The sequence below is a fragment of the Dermacentor andersoni genome, chromosome 5 (genome assembly GCF_023375885.2).
Source record: "Dermacentor andersoni chromosome 5, qqDerAnde1_hic_scaffold, whole genome shotgun sequence".
NCBI lineage: Eukaryota > Metazoa > Arthropoda > Arachnida > Ixodida > Ixodidae > Dermacentor > Dermacentor andersoni.
The window spans coordinates 57,694,613-57,715,259 of record NC_092818.1 but is presented as its reverse complement, the minus strand read 5'-3'; positions in this window follow the sequence as shown (position 1 = coordinate 57,715,259).

Genomic DNA, 20,647 nt, shown 5'->3' with positions numbered 1-20,647 from the left:
CAAAATGAAAAATGACATGGGAGAACAAAAATAACATTGTAATAAAAAAGGAAATACACATTATAACATTATTTTGCACATGGCCACAACTTGAGTAACGGTACCAAGGGGGAGGAGAAGGTAGTCAGCTTTTGCTGCAGCACATAGAAAACATTCGCAGAAAGGCCTATTCCTCTATCAGACCAGCCGATATAAGCCAACAACACGACTTTGCTTTCACCACGAATGCAATGGTTAGCAGTAAAACTACGTACCTTAAAGGGACACTAAAGGTTACCATTAAGTCAACGTGGACTGTTGAAATACCATCACAGAAACCTCGAAACGCTTGTTTCGTGCCAAGGAGAGACTTATTTTAAGAGAAAATGCGTTCTGAAGCGTCCGCGTACCGCTAGCGCAGTTCAAATCTCCCGCCCTCCGATCGAGGAGTACTGACATCATGGTCTCATAGTGACGTTGCGCCAACGGTGAGTAGAACGGCGTCCGCAGACGGCGCTACGGCTTTTCTGTGCAAAACGCAAACGCGCGGCCAGAAACAGAGCCAAGACAGAGCCGACAGCAGAGCGAAAGCGGGAGTATGGTGGCTAGCGGAAGGAGAAACGAATTACGTCCCACATTACGTCCCACGGCACACGGAGAGTCCGTTTTCGTTAAACTATAGGCTGCGGCGAGCTCGCAGCGTGGTCGGCGTGATCTGTGAGAAGTGACGAGCCTTTTCGCACTCGCAACAGGGCATAAAAAAGTGCGAATCGACGCAAAACTCGGCCTAGAAACGTGCTTCGCCACAGCCAGGGCTCAATACGACCCAAGCTGGCGCGACCCAGATGTCGTTTCCCGCACCGCCACCAGGCGCCGCTACTATACCTCAAACTCCAGCGCAAGACGCCCATAAGCTGGTACTTCATTCTATGGCGCAAACTTCGACGCTCGTCGCAATGGACCCTGACACCGACAGATTGGCTCGCGATGGTGGGCCAACTTCAGCGATTTGAGCACCGACGAGCGCGACCTGCTGCTGAGGGCTCGCACTGCCGGCGTCGTTGCGTACTACGACGGCGGCCTCGACACCGGCTCTCCGGAGCGGGAAAGCAACGAGGGCTTCCCACGACATAACATGGACGTGGCATTCTCGCTGCTTGTTCCAAATGAAAGTGTCGCGAGCCAGCAGAACCCTCACAGCACGACGCGATAACGAAAGTACTGAAACTCCAAAGCGTGCGCGGCGCAGAGTCGAGCGCGCGGAGTCGAGCGAAAACGAAACCTTTCGACCACCCATATACTACTGAAGGGTAACGTCAAAATGTTATTTTTTCTTAGAGTCGAATAGACGTAGACAAGTAGCATTTTTTTCCGTCTTATAATCGAATGAAATGATATTTTTAATACGAGTAGTTGAGTATTAGTAACACAAATTATGAGAAGTCCTTTCGTCATCGGGCTAGTACCGGAATGTCGCTGGGGGGTCTCAAATCGTGTCATGCATTTACCTCAATTTCTCGGTTTCTAAAGCTCTGTTCGCGATTAAATTGACGCCTTAGACGTTCTAGAACATTGCTCTACCACTTTAACTTGAGTTTCTGGTAACCTTTAGTGTCCCTTTAAGGGGAGTGAACTGCCGGGCTAGTTGGTTGTCCGATATAATAAACGACTTTTGCGCCAGAACCACACACACAAGAAAGCGTCCTTGTAATCTCCTTTTTTGTGTGTGTGGTTTTGACGCAAAACACATTTATTATGTCATTAAAGCCCTACGTCATAGCTGCTGGCACTCCTTCTTGTAATGAACACGAACTGCAAAAATCTGCATATAGTACACTTGCAATGTTCATGCTTTCAGCAAAACAAATGCATATGATGCCTATACATGAAGGTTGTTCGCGTGGTTTTCCCATCGGCAAATATTGAGATAATGCATAAACACGAACAGTAATCTTTCAGCTGGTAGTACGTTTATGGAACGGTGACACACAGAAAAAGCACTCAGAGCGGAATGGAAAGCTGGGCGAGTTACTGAGGTTGCAGAATGAGACTTGACACAGAAAAATGCAAGTCATAGACCAGGTGACAATGAGGAGGAACATCTATTTGTCAGCTTTCTCTACTGGTAAGAGGGAAGTTTAGCATAATCAAGGCGCAACGACGTCCGGAGACTCATGGAGCACACACATGCACAGAGCCGTGTTCGTGTATATGCGCCTTCTGATTTCCTTGGCAATGCGCGCTCACCTGTTTTTGTAGGCACCAGGAAGAACCTTGCAGGGTTTGTTTTTGAAATATTCGTGCACCACTGCACAATGCACGAGCGGTTCGATTCGTGAAACGGGCAAAAAAACGCGGACCACAACCACTAAGCTATCGAGGACCACGAAATTGACGTAACTGCTCACGCCGGTCAAGGAACAGCAAAGCACGTTTCCGATAACAGCAGATAACAAAACATGAACTTTCATGCATCGGCCTAAGCTGGCGCCTGGCCAGCGGGCGCGCGCGGGTACAGTCGAAGGTGAGGGAGGGCAAGGGAGAGGAGCTTAGAGGGGGGGGGGCGAAAGGGCAAGGCGTCCTGTATCCGCGCACGCCCACGCGAGCCGATCTAAGAGTTCGTGCAAGGGAAGCGGATTTACTGTACCGCCCTCCTGATGAATGGCGCCAATTACCTCTGCCACCGAAGCGGCGGGGTTTCCGAGGCCGGGCTAAGGTTTAAAATAGACCAGCGGTCGAAAGAGTTGTATGCAGGCTTTCCCAGTATCCCAGAAAAGCTACTATTCGATGTATCAATTTTAAAGTTTGAGGAGTCCAGGATTTGTTAGGAGTGAGATGAGGGCAAAGTATAAACACTTCACTACTATAAGCGAGCTGTGCTTGCCCTTGCTGTTTGCATAAATGTCAGCAGAGACGAGAAATGCTCCCCAATTACGTACAGCTGCTGCTCTGCTTGCCGGAGACGAGCCGTTCTCGTCAACTTGGTCCCTCCCAGGAGTTTAAATTTCAGTGCTTGAACATATTCTTCAATGCTTTCGATTCCTGTTGCTATCACCTGTTCAGATAATTACGTTCGTTCCCTTACACGTGTTTTCTTCATTCATACTGCAAAATTTTCTTAACAGGACGAAGAAAAACATTCAGCATCGTTAACTGGATCGGGGTGGTCGCAAAACCGAATTTATATACGTCGCCTTCCTAATAAAGTAAATGTGGGCAACTTGCATGGTCTTTAGACGCGAATCCCGAGAGTTACGAACCATCTTCATGTGAATAAAAGAGTCGCGTATTTGTTATAGAATTCCCATACATTGAGAAAAGGTTTATAAGCACGTCTTTGTATAGAGCCTCGTGTGCTGTTATATTTACTTATGTTTGGTAAGAAGGATGAGAATATATTTCCAGTGTTTTTAAAATTTCTGGGCAGACAAGTCTTTTTCTCATAGTCTTTTTCATGGCTTTGAAACTTCCGTAAATTTTACATCAATACCCATGAGCCAACGCCGAGGCTGTATTCAACTAGTGTAAGGAACATTTCGCATCCTTGATTTGACAAGGCCTAGCCAATCCCTTGTAAGCGCTAGTTGCGACATCCGTACTAAGAATGATTTGACCATCAACAAAACAGCACAGAAAAATTGAGTTTTATTCCCATCCAATATTCAAGGCTGGTACCCTCATTAGTAGGTTGACGACGTACAGGCTGTGTTCTCTGTAGATTTGGTGAGTCTATGACTTCGCTTCTTCATTATGTGACTGATTTCCGGATTACGCGTAGTTACTCGCTGAAAGGCTTCTCTCAGTGATAAAAGAACGCGATCTCTGACATTCAGATGTCGGATTCTTCCAAAGGGTTCGATTATGGCTCTTGAAGCCATCAGACATAAGTGACCGTTTCTATTGCAAAAGTAAACATACATCTGAAGCTCATGTATCTTTTTATTCGCTATCTGTCCCCTTACTACGGAAGCAGCAATGCGTGCGGCACTTCAACGCCTGATGATTGAGGTCTGGAGCAGTGTCATCCCGTGTGGCGCGTACTGGCTGTCATGGATGACAGCACATGTACCGTCGCTTCAGTCTGTTTACTTGCTCTGACGTTAATGACCGCAAAAAAGATTCTACAACTAATAAATATTAAACGAAGTTTTGTGGTAAGCTCAATTCAAGAGTTTTCACTGTCGCAAAAGAAATGTTTTCTATATTTTCCTTCAAGCTCAGCGTAAGATAGATGTTCTCGTCTAATAGTCAAGCTGTGTTATTATTAGTGAAAATATCTGGGAGATACACGGCCGTTGGTTATCGCTAATTAGCCTCGATAATGTAGAGCTGAGGGCTCTTGTATTCCGCAGCATGAGAATGAGGCTTACGTCGCCGGGAATAACATCTCATCCATTTGTTTTTAATTTGGGGCACGTGTGCAAAGTGATGTTCAACATGTGAAATCAGCATGATGGTCCAGAGACATCCAATAACGACAAGTTAAGCACACGCTAAATAGCGCTATGTTTTGTCCACGCAGCTTTATCAAAATGCTGGCTCTCCCGTAATCGAGAGTAGATGTAAGCATGAAATGGCTACCGGCAGATCAGACTGGTTTGGGATGACACTATCCACAATCTTAACGTGGGTGTAGTGCATGTTCGCAAAGTCACACCACACCACACCGCTCCACGCCGTACTGTGCATCGGACCGTACGGACGCAATAGTTTCCCGTGTCAGACAGCACCTCATTGCAAATGGTGTCTCGGTCAAACAGCCGTCCGAGGTGCTTCCGATACGCCTTACGCATCACGTACCGCTGGCGTTGAAAAGAGCACAGGCAACTATGTGTCAGCGCCAAAAGACGACAATCATGTGTATAGTGCCCCGTGTCTGCCTTTTGAGCGTCGCTATTGGAAATGACAAATAAGACTTCAGCGTTCTAAAAGTTACAGCTTGAGTGATATTGTTAACAAACATTTGGAAGAACTCGGAAGCAATATTTTTTGCAACATGCTTGGGAAGTAGCAAGCATATGTGATGCGGTCTTGACTGCTTGCCCGGGTAATTGCGTTATGTTGTCGCCACTTGCATGGATGTTCTCGTTTGAGTGCCCGGATAACGGCTGTGGATTTTGGCTCAAGATCACTTGAAGGTCGCCGACAACGGGAGTGAAAAGTATTCCATGCATAAAAGTAATCTTGTTTATAAACTGGGGCACGTTTGAACAGTGATGTTCTAGGTGTGAAATCAGCATGGTGATCTACAGAGATTCAACAGCGACGAGTTAAGGACACGCTACAAGGGGGCTATGTTTTGTCCACGCGGCGTTGTTAAAAGTCGATTATAACACAATGTCTAATGAATGTCTCAGGATTAAGACGCTAGGGGGTAAAGTGACCGCATGACGTTCTTGAAAACCCAGCTGAATGTCAAAAACGGAGATTTCTTAGGGAGTAGTTTTACACAAGCAAACGTACAAAACATTTTTTCCAATACAAAAGAAATTTGCAGGGAGCATAAAGATTAAGAGCGTTCTGACGTTTCTTTCCTGATAGATGGGCAACGCGACGCCGTACAACGTGACGAAAGCAGCCCTGGATCACCTGACACGATGCGCCGCATTAGGTGAGCATCAGTCGCTGTCAGTTTAGGTGACGTCTTTAAAAACAAGCCATCTGGGAAAATATTGGAAGGTTATCGTGGCAGGTGTATAATCGATAGATGAAGTTTCTGCGAACAACGGAAATGCATTTGTTTAGATGGGACGCAATGCAAGCGCTGTCGCACGTGGTCCAATACCCGTGACGAGTGCCGGGTATTGTATTGAGGAGCACATGGCGTAGCGGCATACGTGGGCACTACTAACATGAAAAGGCAGCAGAACGCAAAACAGCTGCACCTATAGATGACAATTGTTTGAGGATTGTCAATTTGCACCCTCATTCACTTTTAGGGTTGTAAATTATTTTGCAGTGCTCACTAGACTCGATTACAAATATTGATTATACACTAAATGTTTTCTGGCGCCGTCTAAGAAGTGTTTTACGGCACAAGCTTCGGAAATTTATTCAAATTTCGAGGAGATAATAGAAATCGAAAATGAAAGCCAGTTCGACGCTTGTGAAATCTGAGGAAACAGGGGAGCTGTGGTTCTCCTGTGATTTTCTTCCGAGCTTGGGGATTTGCTGCTCTGCGCTGAGCCTCCGCTTCGTGCGATTCGCGGGATTTTCTTGTTTCCACTGGAATTTCGCTGCTGTTTCCTTAGCGAGAATAGTGGGATTATTCACCCTTCGACGGCGCTGTCATCCCCGGGCAAGCAAGCGCTGACGTTCTAGCCACTCGGAGCCCGCCGTTTCCAGAGCAGGTGCAGGCTGGAGTTCACCGGCGGGCGAACTGGGACCTGCTATCCTTTCGGCGTCCATGGCTCAATAGGCCGTCCCATGGGCACGCTCTCTCTTATATACCCCTGTTTGTTCTTCCTTCCTCCTCTCCCACCACCTGGCGCGCACTGATTGGCTCGCTCAGAGCTGCGCGTCGTCTCGCGGGCACTTGCGGTGGCGCCATCTGTCGGCCAGCGGGGAACCTTTGCATGGCGTGACAGACGGCGCACTGACAGCAACAACCATGGTCACCGGACATTTCGAGCCCTTAAACAGCTCCGCTGTTAATATCGTGTGGCCACGCTGCCAGGACGCGAGATTCACTTCCAAAGTAGACACTCTCCCATTACGCCACAAAACCTTATAATCAATCAGTTACACTCTCTCCCCCCTCGACTAGCCTGCCCAAGCGACTTTTCTTTCCGGCCTTTTACCATACCGGAGACAGAGGACCACATCGCGTTGACGGCGCGATCCACGCACCAGTTTTTTTTCTTGGTTTCGTCTTTTGGCTGCACGGCGGACTCTCAGTATCGGCGTTGTGCGTTCTGCATTGGTCAACTTACCGAGGTCAGGTTGCAGACAGCGCATTTAACGCGGGGATATTTGCGCGCGTGATGGTGGCCCTGGCGGATCTCGCGAGGAAGGGCGCGCGGGCTCCTGTTTTGAATTCGAGCTGTTTTCTTGCAGCGGTATTGCTTGATAGATTGCGGAGATGATTGCCGCCACGAGATCTACGTGCCGCGCTTGTCGATTTGCAGTGCCGTAACTGGTGAGTGACCCTTTGAGGCACAGCATTTGGAATCACGCAATATAGCTGACTCGAAAGATGTACTACTGAGTACTACTGAGGTATTTTGCGACAAAGCTGCTCGAATTAAAGGCGATTTGGCTTTTCTTTTTATATACTCACATCCCAGTGTATGCCAGTCAAATACTTTTATTAGAGTAGGACCGTAAACACTCTTCTTTCGCGGTTTTCTGCACATCCACGCACGTGGCACTTCGTATTCACATTACAAGTTCCAACTAGAAAAGTTTCCTTCGAATTGTTCTTTTTGTTGGTCATAATCATTAAGTGAGCCTCAATTAAAATCACCAAGTGAAGCGTGTCAGAGGAAGAAGGTTATTTTTGTAAGAAGGCTGGAAGTTCACATGATTTCAATTGTAATAATTGTAACCAGCTGGGTAGTTTCTGCTTAACTCGTATTACCTGCATAGATGTAAGGTTAAGCTTTCTGTAGGTGTACTTCTCAGTTATGCATCGGGCTCTCTTTTTCTCAGAAAATTATTTGTACATTTACTGTTACCAACGGTCAGCACCCGCTCTTCTAGCTTTCCATTTCGTTTTCTTTATAGGGGAGGGGTGCCATTAAGGTTTAATAGCGTGATCACTTATTTGGCACAAATCTTTATTGCAATCATGCAATATATACCAATAAAGCTGTGCAGCATATGATCAGTATTTTTCTGCTGCAAAACACTGCGCGAACTAAAGCCAGAGCACATTACTTTCTTTTCAGCCGTGGACATATATTTTGGGTCCGAAAGCATTAAGGGTCACAACACCGACATATATGTCCAAAAAACAAACAAAAGAACACCTCTAACAATCAGGATGGACCTGGCGTGGCTTACACGGGCATTTATTAACTAATATAATAAAGATTTTACTGCCATGTCAGTAAACGATTCCTTGATCCCCGCCACTTTGCACCTAGCTATAGTTTATTACAATACTGGTCGGTAAATTTAACTTGCGAAGAGCGCCGCCTAATGAAAAGTATTGCTATGGTGGCCTATGTATTGCCGAACTCGGGTTACTAACTTCTTCGAACGAATCGGTCATATCGCCGGCTAAAAAGTTTAGTGGGAGAGCATGTTTTTGCCGTAAAAAACATTTTCGCAAGATGCTCAATATTTTTTACCCACATGTGTCGTGCCACATGGTGAGTTCTGACTGCACGAATAAAGATACAGTGTTCTTGGCAACGTCGTGCATCTGTGTGACATTTTTCGGCTACTTAAACTGTAGGGCACTCGCTGCGTTGAGGGACGCTGGAAAACAGTTCGCCCTCTTAACGTGGCCTTCAGTCGCTGTGAACTGTACTGCGCCTTCGGCGCCGGTTCGAATCACTCACGCCAACTGGAACGCTTTCTCTCAAATACAAAAGGAGCTGGGATGATTTCCCATGTCGTCTTCTACCCCACGAGAGGTTATGATGAACGTGGGAGCTCCTCCATGTAGCGCAGTCATTGGGTCGCTGATTGTAAATAGAGTAAACGGGGGCAAGACGCGGCCTCTCTGTGAGTAGTTCCAACCTCGTTACGTTGTGATTATAGCGCTGTGTTTTAACTTGTGAGCACGAAAATTGCTGAGGTGTGTCCATGTACGCTTGCTGTACTGTCCGTACGCCGACGTGGAGAAGGTTTTACTTGAAAAGTTTCGAAACACGGCCCAGTGTCTTGCTTCAGCTTACTTGTGCTTCAAGTAGTCTATTGCCTGAAAGCAACCCTATCGGTGGTAATTATTCCAGTTGACGGAGTGGTTGGACGAGTTTTGTTCTTGTCGTGCATTAAACAGGCGTTGCATTAATGTTTGCCCTACAGCGCGTGTACGCATTAAGCCCATAAAGCAACGCCAATTATTGGCTCAATGTGATGCGCTGAGCGTTAGTGCACTGCCACTCATGTGCACTCTCGGAAACTCGTCTTTCTGCAACTACCACTTGTGTGTAAGCTCGGTGCACGTAAGTATAGCCGCGGATGCCAGAAACGTTGGCAGGTCCTAAGAAAGAAATATTTTCTTAGGAACCGCCAAATTTACTGTTTACGTTTGTCGTGCTCATGAAAGAAAATTGTCTACTCGCAGTGTTACAGCACATACTGCTACAAGCAATGGAAAATGTATTCACTGGATTCCCTGTTTCTGTCATTTCGTAAGAAATGAAAGTGGCACAGCGAATATCACACACTGTGTTCCTTAAATTAGCGCCTGGTGTACATCACTCTATCTGCTAAACTGCTCGTTCATAGTGGTCGAATTTCAAACAAACAAAGCCCATCGCGGTGGCGCGTGCATTTTAATGCCACACGTGCGTTCCCATTGCGTATCTTGTTAAGAATAAATCGGAATGCACGTCGCCAACTTCGGTTCCTAGGAGAAAGTGTAGCAATGCGGGAACGAAACCCGAGCGCCGTCTGTCATTATCACGGCGAAACATGCCGTATGCCTTGTTTCCCCGGTAGGCTATGATTTCACATTGATTGTGTCAGATGATGCTACGGCTCCGTTACAGCTAATTCTACGTGTCTTGCTAGGTGTTGCGGTAAAAGGCCGCGTACAGACGAGTAATACACACGGACGCGCTATTACACGCGTCCACTCTGAAATATGAGTGCGAACGAACCCGTGGATTAAGGAGAAGAGTCTTGCATACCTCGCCTTCCGCCTGCATTTTGATTGAGATATCGCGCCAATGGTTTAAGAAGTGTCCACCAAGATAAGTACATCAGTGTGAAGTTGTGGTCTTCCGGTCTCTATAACCTAGGTGCGATGTTGGGGCCTTTTTGGGAAGTGTTTAATAAGAAGCCATTAAAATCGTTATTCTTTTTCTTATGATGTGTTCGTGCAGGCCGCCCTAGGATCTGCCACAGAACCTACATTTGAGCAAGACAACAATACACACAGGGCGTTCAAAATTAAGCTTTATGGGACGCTATAACGTAAAACTACTCCAAACTTTTCTATTCCAATTCTGCTATCAGCCCTCCACGATTGGTGAAAAACATTTTTCAGCCACCCCCACTTCACCTGTCTGTCACGCGACGTCACGAAAACCGCGATACCTCCCCATCTGATATGACGTGTACACACTGATTATGCATGATCTGACAGAAAAAAGAAAAACAGTTATTTATGATTCGACCCCTTTTCGCCATTAGCCCTCGGCTATTGGCAAAAAGTTTTCGGGCTGCACCCACTTCACCTGCCTGTCACGTGACGTCACAAAACCGCGAGAACTCACCGCGTCAAAATGACGTGTACGCGATAAAGATGCATTAATATGCCGAACAAAACTGAATTTTCTTCTGAATAGCCGCAGGATGCCCCGTTCCGAAAGGAATGAAAGATGGCTGCCGCCGATCGCTCAGCCACTGACTACTCGCACTTGCCGGAGAGCATGGGTTTATTTGCGTGTAATAAAACTTTCTGCGTGGCCGTGTAACGTTTTCGAGCACTTTCGGCACGTTTACCCCCTCATTCTGCCAACTTTTCTTTGCTGAGGGTCCGTTTTAGCGCCATTCTTGAGCTTCCGTTGCATGCCGCCGCGATTTTCGACCAGGCCACCGCAAGCTAAGTAAGGGAAAGCCAACCAATCGTAGACGCCGGCACCGCCCTCTTCATCCGGTTATCGACTTTCAGTGCAGTAGCTCGGCCCCATTGAATCCCTCTCCACTTGAGCGTTCTCCTCGGTTCTTGTCAGCCAATTAGATACTACAAGCCGCTCAGTGCAGGCAATGTTATTCGTTTTTCAAGCAAACAAAAGTGACCTCCTATGAACGAAGAGAGCGTTTGATTGGTCTGTTCAGACAACCCTGCGGGTGACCGCTCGGTGCTTGCGTTGGTGGTGACGCAAATTTCACGTCATGAGATTGGAATAGAAACATATTGGAATAGTTTTACGTTATAGGGCCCATGGTCGTCTTAAGTTTAGGCACTGGGACGCACGCGAAGACCATCTGCGCAATTGAGTTATGTGGCCAGGGGTACAGAGAGTGAGATGATACTTATCGGTGTCAGCGGCCCAGATAACTAAAATTGAATAATTAACTTTCGTTAACTGCAGTAAGTGGGTATGTTGGTATTGAAAAGTTAGAGGCAGTCGTGCTTCTACATGGTATCAGTTGGAAGAATTCTTTTTGCGTGTCTGTGCTTCGAGATATCCGACTCGAAATTTTAATTGTCGTTCGCATGATTACGCGTGCAAGAGAGTTAGGATCGGCGCAAAGTTCCTCCCTGATGTGACGCGGCTGTTGCGTGCGGCGTTCAGTCTGACAACGGCACGGAGGCATTGGCAAAGATAACTGTCCCCCTTAGCTTTTCTTTCAGTACACTGTTAAACTCGATGAGGCTAGAAAACATTTTTTTTTTTTCGAATACTATTCTGCCATAGCATTGTGACCACCGAGACATAACAATCATACAGGTGTTTTATAGTTTAAGAGACACTGGTGCGGTTTTTTATGTTTTCGGTTTCTGTTTTCTTGTATGCGCCTGTAATCGCTAATTTCTATATTTGAAAAGATTTAAGACTTGAATCTGTGAAGCCTTGACAACTACTCACCGCAATACTGTTCATGCATGGAGTTTCCTTTCTTTCAGAGAACGCTCCATTTGGTGTACGGGTGAACGCGGTCAAGTAAGTGAAATGAATCCATGCTTCCCTGCACTTGTGCTGCCAAGCATGTAAATGTGCTATCATTTTCAAGACTTTAAATGACTGATGACTTACCATCCCATTAACCTGTTTATCTTTTATACAAGATATTCAAAAATATAGTTTCAAATTAAATGAGGGCGACGTCTTACTTCAATCAAGCCGGAAAACCGGGTTTATTTACTTCCTCTATGTTTATATACAGATACTGCTGTATAGAAATACTGCAAGACATAGCAGAATAGGTACAGATATGTAATACAACAGTAATATAGGATACAACAAAGTGGTTATACAATATTTTAACTTGTAACGTGTTTAGGTAAAAATAGCAAAACTGTCAAGTGGCAGGTTGCGCAAAGTACCATCCACTTCATTCCATAATTCAACGGCAAAAGGGAAAAAATTTACCAGTACAGGTAGGACGCAAAGCGTAAAATATTTACCGGGTGCGTACACCTGGTTGGCCGAACAGAGTAGTTGCAAGACCTGATGGGTGTTGAAATGACCGACGTTAAGGGCACTATATTGTGTAGCAAGGAAATTCGTTCACGTGTCTGTTGTTGCTCCAATTAAGAAGGTGATAAGTGGGTAGCTAGCACTGTCCCTCAAAAGTCGCGATCATGCCCTTGGCACAGCCTCAAATCTCTGGCTTTAAACACAAATATTTAGGAATGGAGCACGTCCATGCCCACGCATAGATAATTCCGAAGCCTGAGAAATATTAGCACCTCCCATCTGCTGCCTTAATGGTTTATGATGGCGCGTTCAGTTCAGCAGGGATACGAACAACATTGAAGGCTTTATGTAATGATAGAGGGCAAGAAGCATACATTTACGTCTCAGGTAATATTTACTAATTCCAAAGCTTCCGTAGTTATTCACTAGAAGAGAGGACACACTAAGTAAACAGTCAGGTATGTGGTGGTAGCATTCAAAATAACGATCCAGAATTTAAGTCAATAGTAGGGCGAATATTGTAGTGATCTTTAGTCAGCTATGCAAGCTGCGCCAGACTACATTTATCCATAAGCCACAGTTAATAGGGCTGAGCCGAAGCATATTTGCAAAAAATAAAATAAAATAAAATGAAAGATTCTTTGCAACGCATCTACCAGGCAATCCCAAGGTAAGGTCGGCAGGGTAATTATGACTTTTAAAAACAAGGATTAGAATTAGCGCATTCTGCCACTACTCGCGTGTGATGCAAAAAGGAAAGAAGCCAAGCGAGGTAACCACCGCGCAACAAGCTGTGTGGCCAAAAGGACAGCCGTAACGTTGACAGTAGGGTGTGTTATAGGTTAAACCGGAAACTGGCGTGGCCGATATTGTACTTCAGATTAAAGATACGAAGTATAGTTGGGCAGGTGGTGTAGCAGCGTGAAAAAGAAAGCACCTGGGCTCGTATTAACAAAAATCTCTTATGCTAGAATTGTCCTTCAGAGCGAACTACACCAGCAAATCGTGAAGCTGGACATGTTATTAGCGAAGGCGGCCGGCCAATCGCAAGCACCATTTAAGAACGCAAAGCTTTCTGAATTTGATCCCAGGTCTATAAGGCGAACAGGTTCAATACCAGATATTGCAAACGCGAAAATAAACAGAAATATCAATTGTATCGAAACATTTGTGACAAGAAGCCACGATAAATCCGCTAAAATAAATGTATCTAGGTACAATTTTTCCCCTAGCAAGGAATGCATAAACTAATTCAAGATTTTTTATTCTATGCTTGGCTAAATTTGTTGGAACAGTATTCCGACGTGCGAATACAATAATAAAAACGATTTTTTCATTGCCTAAGAACGCACAACAGGAAAAAAATTTACAAGCATATGTATACATTTTTGGCAGCCCCGGAGTCATCAATACAGACTTTTGGACACAACCTGGAGGCAAAGTGGAGGAACGAAGAGAGGTTCGTGTTATGTACGCTTGTTTTATTAAAATGGCGGCTATTCCTAAGTTGAAAGGGACATATGCTAGTCAAACAGCCATTATCTCTTTGTTCTGTTTCGCACTATTCATGCATCGCGTGATTAGTAGTTTTCCCTATTAAATTGAGCTCCGTTAGGTTCTACTAATGCAGTTAATCGGGATCCTACGCTGAACATCCTTGTCCAAGCCTCTACATGCATGGTGTTCACGTTGTGCCTTATGCGGATTCCCATCAGCCGGGAGCAAAGCGAGCTATTATGCAATCGCCAGAGACGCTGCACGACTCACAACAGAGTAAAAGTAATGAAAAATGTGCGTAGGACTGACGCACTGTCGTCTACTTGGTACGTCTGGTTTTATCAGGTTAGCCCTATGATCATTTTACTTTTTGTTGGTGTTTTCGGTCGTCTATATAGATACATTAATTTGAAAAAAAAACGCACAGTAGCCTTGTGTGACCTCACAGCTTCGCAGCTCAATCTTCGGGGAAGCTGTTTTGTTTCAGGCAATTGAACAAACAATATGACTGGCCCGAAACCTAACCACACGTTTCAAGACGTTTCCCGTTGTGCTTAAGCCACATGCACAGATTAAAAATTGCCCGAACATCAGATATAACGTGCCCCCGTATTTCCACGAAATCTGAAATCGTTGCCCGTCTCATTTTTTCGACAAGAGCAGGAAAACAATCTAGAGGCTTCGTGTAATGCCAGATAACCGGCACAGAACGAGCTGTCCTCTGAATAGTTGCAGAACGCGTCCGTCGCGACAAGCACTTGAACTGCCGCTGAGGGGAACCAACCAATAGGCCTTGAAGCAATAAATGACTAATCTCCTTTGTGAGGGCTCTGGAAGACTTCGATGTAGGCTCTTTAGGCTGTCCGCGCTTCACGTGTCATCTGTTTATGGTTAGTGAAATAGCGGGTGAAACTTAGACCAAATATTTGTTTAATTTGTTTTGATGGGGTGCGGTGCTTCGAAAATGTATTTTTGTGAAGCTTTCAAGTAAACGTTGGTAGCTGCATTGCATCCCAACTCATGTGGAGTTTCAGTTTGATTAAGTTCGTTTTTAACAGAGCAACTATTCTGCCGCCCCGCGTTTCTCAAATTACGCAGTTCCTGGAGAAAACGGCAGGCCGTGCACATCTTCTAGGCCGAGTCGGAACACCAAAGGAGGTTGCCTGCTGCATCGCCTTCCTGGCTTCTGAAGACGCCTCGTTCGTAACTGGAATCACGATGCTCGTGGATGGAGGTTTGAAACTAAAGTCCAGCCTCGCTAGTCGAACTGCTTGGCAACACGAGTAGAAGACTGGGTTGCAGGAACGCAAGAGCTGCTCTTTCCTACGCGAGGTCTGCAGTCTTTGAGAAGCAGCAGCGTGGAGCAAAACAAGGTACAGGTACCACTTAGAATAAAATAAAGATATTGGGTATCGCGCAGAAAATTTCCGCTCCGTGGCTCGTTTTTCTAGGTCTCCTGTGGCTTTTGCTTTGTGAAGCATATGTATTCAAATGACTTAATTATGCAGAATAAAGAAGCTGTGTTGGAATTCAGAGCGCCGCCGCAACCTGAATATACGAGGATTTAAAAAAAATGCTGAAACTGATGCTCTGCAATCTCTATTTCTTAAAATAATTCATCGTCTCCTTGAGCCCTTTGTACGTAGTACCTAGTAGGTGAATGAGCGCCTACCACCGTTTCTACATACGTTACACTATAGTATAGCGCGGGAAGGACGATCGACAAAGACTAGGCAGGACAAGCGCCAACTTTCAACACAGCGTTTATTGCGTAAGAGGAGCATATATACGTAACCGTCATGCCATAAATTCAAGCTCTGTAGTTGATAACGCCGAAGACGCCCTGCTGACGCATAGATCACCTGCTCGTGCTATCTCAGATGCTTCCTTTATTTCTCTTGTCAGGTCTTTGCGATGCCGGTACAGAATGACCGTCTCATGGAGCAAGGGATGGCAAGGTGGTTATGCAACACACTTTTTACAATGGGCCGCCATATGACCGTCTGTAGAAATATCGCCGATTTTATTACTGTGCTCTTCGAGACGCACACTCAAACATCTGCCCATTTAACCAATTTAGTACCTTCCACACGAGAGTGGAATTTTGTACACAACCCCCCTGCTGCACGGGACATAAGCAACTCTGTGTTTAATTGTGCATTCAGGCTTCCGCGTTCGAGTAGGGCAGCTCGTTTTGCAGATACTCGACAGCTTTTTTGGCGCCGTGAAAACCACTATTACGCCAGAACGTTGCCCTACCTTCCTTAGATTGTGAGACACCGTATGCAGGCAAAGTATCACGGCTACTTTTCCTGTCTTCCTTTTTTCTTCCATTTCCTTTTCTCTTCCGCTCTCTGCTCGTCGTTCATGCGTGTTGTAATTTTCTTTGAGCGACGCAAACCTTCAGTGACAGAGACACTTATATGTTTGGGATAACCCGCCGCCTCGAAACGCTCTACCTGCTTTTGCACGTTTTCTTCGACGGCATGTTCGCATGACTTGCAGAGCGCGTTCGACAAGAAGGAAAGAACAATGGTTGTCTTTACGAGCTTTGAGTGAGCAGAGCTGAACGGCAAATGAGGCTTGTTAGCTCTAGGCTTACACACCCAGCAAGCATTATCGTGTTTAAAACGCAGCCGCAGATCCAAAAACCTAATACTGTCCTGCGCAGGCTACTCATGAGTAAACGCAAGCGGGCTAAACCATGCGTTAAAGGTGTCTAAAATACGAGGGGAAATAGGGTCTAAAAACAGGTCCATTTAAAACAATTGAAAAGTCATCAACATACCGAAGGATTTTTAAACCCCTCAGATCATCTAGTCGCTCTAAAAGAGCCTTGCCAGAATGAGGAGGAGGAACAAACTTTATTAGTTGAAATGAGCCGATGGTAAAATCGTCCGAGGTGGGCGGCGTCCCTAGTCCAGGATGCCGTGGGCCTGAGCTGATAGCTTGGCCCTGCTCACCAGGCGATGCTGGTCTTCAGGGGTCGAGCTTGTCAGCTGTGCCTCCCACTGCTCGACGGTTGGTCCGGTGATGGGCGGTGTCGATGGGATTTTTGACATTCCCATACCATGTGGTAGAGGGTATTGGGCGTGGAGCAGAAGGCGCATTTGTGAGTATAGCTCGTAGGATACATGGCGCGTAGCAGGGTGCCATGCGGGAATGTGCCGGTCTGTAGTCTTCGGAAGATGACCGCCTCTTCTCTTGTCAGCTGGGGATGCGGGGGTGGATAGATCCTTCTACCCAGTCTGTAGTGGCTCAGGATATCGGCGTATCTTTTCGGGACGCTATCTTGTCGGTCTACCGGTGCTCGTGAACCTGGTGGGATAGCCCGGAGAATGTGATCTCGGGCAGCGGCATTAGCCGCTACATTACCCGCCAGGGACTCGTGTCCCAGGGCCCAGACAATGTACACTTCTGGAAAATTGTCTCTTTTTTTGAGGATGCTGAGGGCTTGTTTGTAAATGCGGCCCTTTTGATAATTTCTACATGCTGTTTGTGAGTCGGTGATAATTGTGATTAGATCTTCCTCTCGTTGTCCCGTAGTGGCCGCCAGGGCTATCGCCGTTTCTTCCGCGCCTACCTCTTGTCCTTGGCCGTTCATCACGCTGATAGCGTGGGCCGCTCTGTTCTTGCACTTTGCCGCATCGGTGTATCGGACTTCTCCTTGTTTTGGTCCTTCGTAGGCATTACGTAGAGCTTTCACTCTCGCTCGCCTCCTTTCTCTGTGGTATTCAGGGTGCATATTTCTCGGGATGTTGGCCACCGTGATCTTCTCCCTCAGGGGCAGAGGAACCCGCTGTTTTGTGGACTCATATTCGACTGGGTAGCCCAGTCTTATTAACGTGTCCCTACCCGTGCTGGTGAGCTTGAGTCGCTCTATCTGGCTCGTCTTGTGGGCCTCTACTAGTTCCTCCCAAGTATTGTGGATGCCCAGGCTGAGTAGCTTCTCCGTCAACGTCGTTGGTGGAAGCCCCAGTGCCAGCTTGTAGGTCTTTCGTATTAGGGTGTTCAATTTGTCTCTCTCGCTGTTCTTGAGACCCAGGTACGGGGTGCCGTAAGTGACTCGGCTGATTATCAGGGCTTGTATTAATCTGATTGTGTTCTGCTCTTTCAGGCCGTGCTTTTTGTTTGTCACTCTTCGCACCAAGTGCGCGGCTTGGGTAACTGTCGCTTGCAGTTTTTTAATGGCGGCGAGACCGACACCGTCCTTCTGGAGAGTGAGGCCCAGAATACGGAGTATGTCCACCTTGGGTATGTTGACTCCATTTAGTGTCAACGGTGGGTCAGGTGTCTCCGGCGGAGGCCGCCCTCTTGTCCTCCTTTTGAGGATCAGGAGCTCCGACTTTTCCGGCGCGCATGAAAGACCGCAGCGGTGTAGATACTGCTCGGTCCTGTCGATAGCTTCCCGCAGGGCGTCTTGTTGTTCGCCCGCCGATCCCGTGCACGTCCACATGGTCAGGTCGTCTGCATACATTGCGTGACGGATACCCCTGATGTTCTCCAAGAGGTTCGGCAATCCCCTCATTGCTATATTGAACAGCAACGGGGAGATCGCCGACCCCTGGGGGGTTCCTTTCTGCGGTATTTGGAACTTCTCGGTCCTGAGGTTCCCCAGGCCTATGGTCGCCGTTCTACCCGTCAGTAAGTCCCGGACGTAGTTGTATGTCCGCCGTCCGCAGTTGGTATGTTGTAGGCTGTTTAGCACTGCTTCGTGTGAGACGTTGTCGAAGGCTCCCTTCACGTCGAGTGCCAGGATGGCACTCTTGTGGAATGTGCTGAGGCCGTCGATGACTTCTTCTTTAAGCTGAAGTAGAATGTCCTGGGTGGAGAGGTTAGGCCGGAAACCGAACATAGTGTTAGGCAGGTGCCCATCTTCTTCCAGGTAGGGCGAGAGACGATTGTGGACCATGTGCTCGAAGAGTTTTCCCGCGCATGACGTGAGAGAGATCGGACGCAGGTTCTGTAGATTGATGGGCTTGCCGGGTTTCGGGATCATCGTTACGTCCGTGTGCTTCTAGGAAGCCGGTATACTGCCGGTCTCCCAGCTTTCATTGACATACTTTAGTAACTCTCCGTCGCCCCGTCGTCCAGGTTACGGAGGGTCTTATTGTTAATTTTATCCCTGCCGGGCATTGTGTTTCTTGTGAGATTTCTTAAGGCTGCCACGATCTCCGACTTGGTAAAAGGTTGATCTAAATCCGGATTGGGTTCCCCCTCGTACTCCGGGTGAATGGCTGCGTCTTCCGTTATTGCTCGTCTCCGATGTATTTCCCGGTGATGGCTTCGAGCGCTTCTTCTTCGGTTCCCTGGAAGTTGTGTATAAGTCTTTGTATGTGTTGCCCCGTGGCAGTTTTTGATTCCGTCTTCGCCAGAAGGGTCTTTAGAATGGCCCAGGTCTTTCGGTTGCTGAGGGTTCCCTGTAACTGGTCGCACACTTGATTCCAGTTCTGACGTCCGAGTTTTTCAGCATACTCCTCCGCCTGCCACGAGACTGCGGCAATGCGGATCTTGAGTTTGCGGTTTCTCTTCTGCTTCTTCCATCTCTTCAAAAGTCCTCGCCTGGCTTCCGAGAGGTGAAGTAGGCGTGGGTCGACTTCGGGATTGTCCGCAGTGAGTTGGATGGTTTTTGTGTACTTGGTAACCAAGTCCATCCCGTTCTTGGTCCACTCCTCGATGTCCTCTAGGCTTCTGGGGTGTTCATCTTTCCGAAAAGCAGTCCAGTCCGTAATTTTGTTCTGACATATTCTCACGGGAGTTTTGTGGTGCATGATTTCGGTCTGGATGATATGATGGTCGCTGCCCTGAGTCTCGTCCAGTCTCGACCACTCGACTTGCATTAAGCCAGTGGAGAAGGTCAGGTCTGGGGTGGTGTCTCTGGAGACACTGTTGCCGATTCTAGTTGGTATTAGAGGATTGGTCCACAACGTCAGCTGGTGGTGTTGTGCCGCGTTGTGTACGCCCATACCCTTCTTGTTGGTTGATCGGTAGCCCCAAGCCACGTGCGGAGCGTTAAAGTCACCCACCACGAGAAGTTTTTGACCGTTGGTGACTTTCTTCACTTCTCTCAGGAACTTGTCCAAGTCCTTTAGTGTATCGCACGGAGGACTGTATACATTCAGGATGTAGAGGCTCTGCAGGGTTTTCTTGGGAGGAACCAGCTCAATCAGAGTGTGTTCGATTCTGTGGTTGATTTGGTGCTGCTGCGTCGTGTAGTGCTTCTTGATGAGGACGGCGGTCCGGGTCCTTCCTTGGGCAATGTGCGTTTTGTAGCCGCGCATCGTAATATTATTTGTTTCTGTTTCCTGTAACGCGATGACGTCATGTTGGTGTAGGGTGCATAGGTGAACTAAATTTTGTCGTTTCCGATTTATTCCTCTGCAATTCCACTGCCAGATTTTGAGGGTTTCGGTCGCTTCTTTCTTCTTTGCTATCTTATTCGCCATCTTGGTTTCCCAGAGTCTCGTTCATCTGGGCTTCTCTGATGGGGCATTTTGGCTTTTTTCTTGCCTGCTCTTTTTCCCTTTCTAGGATGGAGATGCGTTGGCTGAGCTCGTTGCCCATCTGGGTGATCTCCTGGGGGAGCGTTTGTACGGCAGCTTGGACGGTGGCTGCCACAGATTTGCTTATGGTGTCGACGGCCTGAGCCAGTTCGGCTCGGAACTCATTTCTGAGTTCGGCCTTGTCTTCGGTTCGGGCCTTGTTCATCTTGTACTCTATTCCCGATTCTAGGTCCTCTATCGGGGGAGTATGTTCCCTCGGCGGCGTTGGTGTTGTGGTCGGTTTTTGCTGTTTTTGCAATTGGTCAATGAGATGTTGGAGCTTCCTTTCCAGGGCTTGTTCCCTGGCCTGAGCTCTTCTGTCCCGTTCCTCCTGACGTACCTCTTGCTCTTCTAGACGCTTCA